General features: G+C 33.3%; 1 long non-coding RNA gene across 1 annotated transcript; it reads left to right on the top strand.

The window, feature by feature from the left end:
* The first annotated feature begins 3,870 nt into the window (after positions 1-3,870).
* LOC134241875 (uncharacterized) lies at positions 3,871-5,640 on the top strand. The gene is made up of 3 exons (XR_009986744.1): positions 3,871-3,937; positions 5,212-5,316; positions 5,542-5,640. It is a non-coding gene; the product is annotated as an uncharacterized LOC134241875 (long non-coding RNA).
* The last annotated feature ends 555 nt before the right edge of the window (positions 5,641-6,195 follow it).

Below are 6,195 nucleotides of genomic sequence, written 5' to 3'. Positions count from 1 at the left end.
CATAATTATTTTAGGTTACTTTACACATTTATCTCATTTGGGATTAAGATGCATTAATCGGTGCATATATATGTACATGCAGTTTACATTCATGCATTAGCTAGTGGGTACAAATACAGGTTAGCTAGGGGATACAAATACAAATCCACATGTGTGTAGGAGTTAAAGATTCATAGTACTAAGATAAGATAAACTTCTCCAGCATTTTAGGGTATTAGATATAGGATAGGTTTCCACTGACTAAGCATATTAATTTTTATGCTCTCTATCATATATCCATTTTCTACAGCCTTAGAAAGAGTTTGAAGTCTATTATTTAAATAACCTATTCCATAACATATTTTTGCAGGGGGGGGGGCTTAAGGTGTGAAAAGATCATGCATTTTTGATAGAGCATCAGCTGGGAAGGGGTTTAGAATAAAGGATTTAGTCATAGGTGCCTTCAATGTCTGCTGCAGTCCAACTACATTTACAAATGAGCAGTAAAATACAAAGTCCTCCATTGTGTGTCTTAGTTTGAAAGGTACTTATTATATACAAGATTTAATCAATTTTAAATGGTCCTTTGAAGAGTTCGCTTTCAAAATAAGTGGTACAGGTATAACATCATTCTCTCAGAACTGGCAAGATACATAACCAAATATCACAAAACATGTTCTGTAGTTTACAAATCGGGCATTTGAACACTTTTAAAATTATTGTCAACAATACAGGAATAGCATAATCATGCTGAAAGGGAAAGGGGGGGGTTAAAGAGTAAAGGTGCTCATTCATCTTGTTTCTAATCTCTGCATGAAAGTATTTTATCACCTAAAAAATAAATAAGAAATAAAATTCAAATTTATAAACAAATAAATAAAAAGGGGGGGATCTAAATAAAACGTATTTTCTACATAATTTTCTTACATTAGTCCAGGTAGTAGTTCTCTCTTGCCAGCTGGATTTTAATAATGGAATCTGAGACCAAAAGCAATATACAAGTAAATTGGAATGATATAAATTCAGGAGGGGGGGCGTTAGGCCCAATTAATTTGAAGGGAGACCAGAATTATTTTAATGCAGGGTAGTTCTACAGTGGGTTGGCAATGAGAGAGAGTGATGTTCTCGATTGATGGGTTGCTGAGGGTTTTGAGTAGGCTAGGAGTCCATGGTGGGTGGTTAAATTGAAGTTGCCTACCCCCACCAGGTGGCGGTGGGCACCTACGGTGCCCATGTGGCGAAATCGTCACCTTCAATTTAACCATTGAACTGTTGATTTTGTTGACTTTTTGTGGTTGATGATGATATATGTGATGGTTGATGTTGATATATGTGATGTTGACTTTGAAAATTATATCTTATACAATTTAAAGCTAAAGCAAAATAATATAATTATAAAAGATAATTTGTGTTGAAATGTGTCCGTAGCACGAATGAGGTCAACCCAGCGTGCTACTTTTCCCGTTAGGGAGGGCACAACTTATGTTGATGTTGGGGGTACGCCATTTTGCCGGCTGCCCCACTGTTGTGTAGACCACTGTGGACAATACCTGCCAACTCGAATAAAACATTAAACTGAAATACGTAGCAATTGTTTATTATATACATAGGTCTTTGATAATACCGCATATTTGAGTTCATCTCACAATATGCGCCGTTATCAAAGCTCTATCCTTTTATTATATGTCATCATTCACCTCCTTTTTGTGGAAAAACTAATAAATGTGATAAGCCGGAATTTATTTATCCATCCATACAGTGTCGGTACTTAGTCACTAGGTTTACGGGTTATCTCCCCTTTTCTATGCATCAATGAAAGTGAAAAGTGGGTGATGAAAGTATCCGATTTATGTTTTTGTATTATGAAATACCCTCCCACCTCAACCCTTGAGCTAGGTGTTAAGTATATACGCTTTCTCCTTTTGTTTGTTTAAATAACGTTTTTCATTGTTTTACATGGTTTGGCTATACCAAATTTATTAGAGTTATGCAAATGTTATTGAGAATCTTTTTCTGCTGTGGGTTTTTGTTTTTGTCTTTTCAGATATTAGAGATTTCGTTGAAGGAGACTAACGATGCTGATCTGAATTGCCTGCTATTTCCGTATTCTGGGACCTTTGGAATGATCTCTGGCCGAATACCATGCATGACAAGGGTCAACTTGGCGAATTATCCATTCGAGGAGTTCGGGGAAAGACAGTAAACTATACTTCACAGTGGTCGTATTGGCGAAATCGTCACCTTCAATTTAACCATTGAACTGTTGATTTTGTTGACTTTTTGTGGTTGATGATGATATATGTGATGGTTGATGTTGATATATGTGATGTTGACTTTGAAAATTATATCTTATACAATTTAAAGCTAAAGCAAAATAATATAATTATAAAAGATAATTTGTGTTGAAATGTGTCCGTAGCACGAATGAGGTCAACCCAGCGTGCTACTTTTCCCGTTAGGGAGGGCACAACTTATGTTGATGTTGGGGGTACGCCATTTTGCCGGCTGCCCCACTGTTGTGTAGACCACTGTGGACAATACCTGCCAACTCGAATAAAACATTAAACTGAAATACGTAGCATTTGTTTATTATATACATAGGTCTTTGATAATTGATGTTTGTACAGTTTTCTTAGATTTTAAAAATGTGTGGTGAACAAGGAAAGTCAAAACCTTGTGAATCTAACGGTGGAGAATAGAGGAATTTTATATTTATGTGCGATATATTTTTTTTCATTCAGGATGCTTGTTTGATAATGACTGCAAATATAAATGCAACTGGAGTCAAACATATGACTGTGCCTTGTCTGAATGTTATTGTCATAATTATAAATAAAAAACATGGGAGCTGTATAATTGATTACTCTTAAGGCAGTATTGAAGGGTTTGAGTCGGACGATTTCGGTATTTTAGAAAAATGGCCAATGGAAACACTAACAATATACTAGTTATTAAACAGTACTATTTAATAGGAAGATGAATGTTGACAAGTGGAAACTTTGACAATAAGAACCTATTCGTCAATATCGTCAATATTTCCAAGTCGGCAATGTTTCAATCTTAACGATATTTTTTGTATTATTTGTCATGATAAATCCATTTACGGTCTTTTCATCCTCACAATTTTAATGGTTCAAAGTACAAAAACTGCATTTTATTTTTAGGTATTATAATTTAAATTTACTAATTATTACAAGAAATGCCACATTATTTAAGAAGATAAAGTTTGATTGTAATGATTATACAAATATCTAAATATCCAACAAAGGGGGATTTCAATTCTGAGTTAATGACGCGAGCTTTTTTGTTAATATGACTATACAGACATAAAAAAAAATTCGCGAAATTTGGCAGACTTTAGAATTTTCATAGTGTAAAAGAGTATAAAAAATAGGAACGTTTTGAATATAACAATGAATAGATTGGTTTATTTTTTAGTTTTACCCTGTAAACTCTACCACTTGCCAGAGGGGGGATGCAGATTTTTGAATTTGTTCTGTCAAGGGGCACACCATGGGTGTAACAGATCAAAAGACGTCGCCTGTACTTCCTGATTCCACTCTGGATTATTTTAAGAAGTTCGAGTCTGCTTTGCTCCGGTTTGTATTTCTTAATGGACGTTTGAAATTGATTACTGTTCGAAATCTTCATATTCCATACAACTAAACATTAAACTACAGAAATCACCCTGTCACATATGTTTTATGATCCCATATATCTATGGTTTATCAAAGATTTTAACAATGATAAAGCTAATTTAAAAAGCTGTATTTACGTAGTATATGTGGATTTTGATCATAATTTAGCAACATGCTCCCACATATGTTACAAATATATCCGGAAATCTGGGAATATATAGACAATTACAGATTTCCAGCGTATTGGTACAGGACGCGACGCGGTAAGAGCATGCATCTTCTCGTGAAACACGTAGTCATCTTTTGGCTGTTTGTAGAAGGTGAGGATTTTTTAATTTCGGAGAACTCTCACAGGTTTAACAATGACTTCCAAATCTCATATAATATAAATATTTTATGTATAAATTAATAAGGCCGAAATGTTTTACTTCAATGAAAAAGAATAATCTAACACACAGTGATCGTGAAAACTTCAAACAATTCAAATCTGTAAGCAGGGCAAACCAGGTGTAACCAAGTGCCTAGAAGAATTAAGAATCCCCTGCTGACCAGTCACACCCACTGTGTGCCCTATGTTTGATCAAGTACTGAAGGTGGAACATTCTACTTTCAAATATACTAGTATATCACAAAAGCAAAGGTCTAACAATAGGTATGAATCAAGTCAAACAAAAAACGACCGATTGATTAGATTATACCGGTATTTGTTAATAAGGCCATTATAACGATCACAGAATTTACAAAATATTGACTTTAAACAACTGATGAAATCTTAAGTGTTAGTAGCCTTCCTTGGTTCAAAAAAAGATCATACTCTGATCATGCTCTTGAGTAGCGAATAAGGTTGGATACATTAACAACATATGCAGGTGAGAGTGGAATATTACTACATAAATAAGGAAAGTTGATATGGAAAAGCTGAAGTCAACTCGTTTGTCTTGCAATTTAGTTGTTAGTTGGCCTTTATCATCTATATTCAGTAAATCATCCAACTACGAAGCAGATATTGCAGACTACATGATGTCTTTGATTTCAAATGACATTTCCTAATAATAGATTCAAGCATGAAAAATGGGAAAAGTAATGGTATTGATATACATGTATATTCTTTGATGGTCTAGTATTCCACTGTAGAACCTAAGGGTTGGTAATTTGATCCATTATGGATCAGCACAATATTCATTTTTACTAGAATTAAAAATTGTTTCTAAAGATTCCCTGTAAACTTAATAAGAATGTGTGGAATTTTTCCGGAATGTTAGTTCTGCAGATAATTAAAAAAACAAGTACAAATTGAAAAGTTACATTTAATTTATGTTACTTTCCTCATATTAAAACAATTTCAAATGTTAGAATGCTACAGATCACTTCATTTCCGATGTTTTCTCTTTATAAGTGAGACACAATTTTCACGAATTTCGGCTATCGCTCTTTGTAATCATTAGGAATATTAATATATGTGAGAATGATTTTTTGCAAGAGCATTATATTGTCCCGCGTAATAATATTTACGAAAATAAAGTTCTTGTGAATAAAAAGTGATCACTAGAAATATATCATTTTATATTTTTAATGAATTTTTTTGACATTAAAGCCTCCTGTTGTATCTTTGATTATCAATGTTATGGAGTGATTGACTGTCCAATTTATCAGTGGCCAGCTTGCTTATACGGACAATGTACATGCAAGGAAGGGTCTAGTGAGTATTTTGTAGATTTATAAATCATCTAAACACGATACCATTTCAATGAGCAAGTTGTTTTTTAACTTTAAATGGTATTCATGCTTAATTGATCTATGTACAGTTTTCTTATTTTCAAAAATTTGTGGAAACTACGTAAAGTCAAAACCTTGTGAATCTAACGGTGGAGAATAGAGGATTTTTATATTCATGTGCAGTATATATATATTTTTTTTCATTCAGGATGCTTGTTTGACAATGACTGCAAATATAAATGCAGACGGAGCCAAACACCTGACTGTGCCTTGTTTGAATGTTATTGTCATAATTACAAATAAAAAAAAAACAGGGAACTGTATAATTGATAACTCTAAAAGGCAGTATTCAAGGGTTTAAGTTGAACAATTTCGGTATTTTAGAAAAATATCCAATGGAAACACTGACAATATACTAGTAATTAAAAACAGTGCGATTTAACAGGAAAATTAATGTTGACGAGTGGAAACTTTGACAATCATAACCATTTCGTCAATATCATCAACGTTTCCAAGTCAGCAATGTTTCAATCTTTACGATAGTTTTTGAATTATTTGTCATGATATATCAATGAAAGATGAAATGGAGTATTTGTATCGAGACATACCATACTCGAATTCATCATAAAAGCAAAGGTCTTAGGTAATCTGAAAAATGTTGAAATCATTTCATATTCATACAATTCAGTTGTTAGGTGGTCTTAATTATATATAATCGTCTATAGCCAGTAAAACCTCCAAATATGAAACAGATGATACAGACTTTATGGTGCCTCTAGGTTTATAGGGATATATCGAATCTTCAGACAAAATGGAGATAGTACAAAATGTAACTACTATCAATTGAAAATATGTCGTCGAT

The sequence above is a fragment of the Saccostrea cucullata genome, unplaced genomic scaffold, assembly GCF_032062105.1.
Source record: "Saccostrea cucullata isolate Sc308-1 unplaced genomic scaffold, CSIRO_AGI_Scuc_v1 ctg4846, whole genome shotgun sequence".
In the NCBI taxonomy this organism is placed as follows: Eukaryota; Metazoa; Mollusca; class Bivalvia; order Ostreida; family Ostreidae; genus Saccostrea; species Saccostrea cuccullata.
Note: the sequence above shows the minus strand (reverse complement) of the source record. Positions and strands in the feature narration are given on the sequence as shown.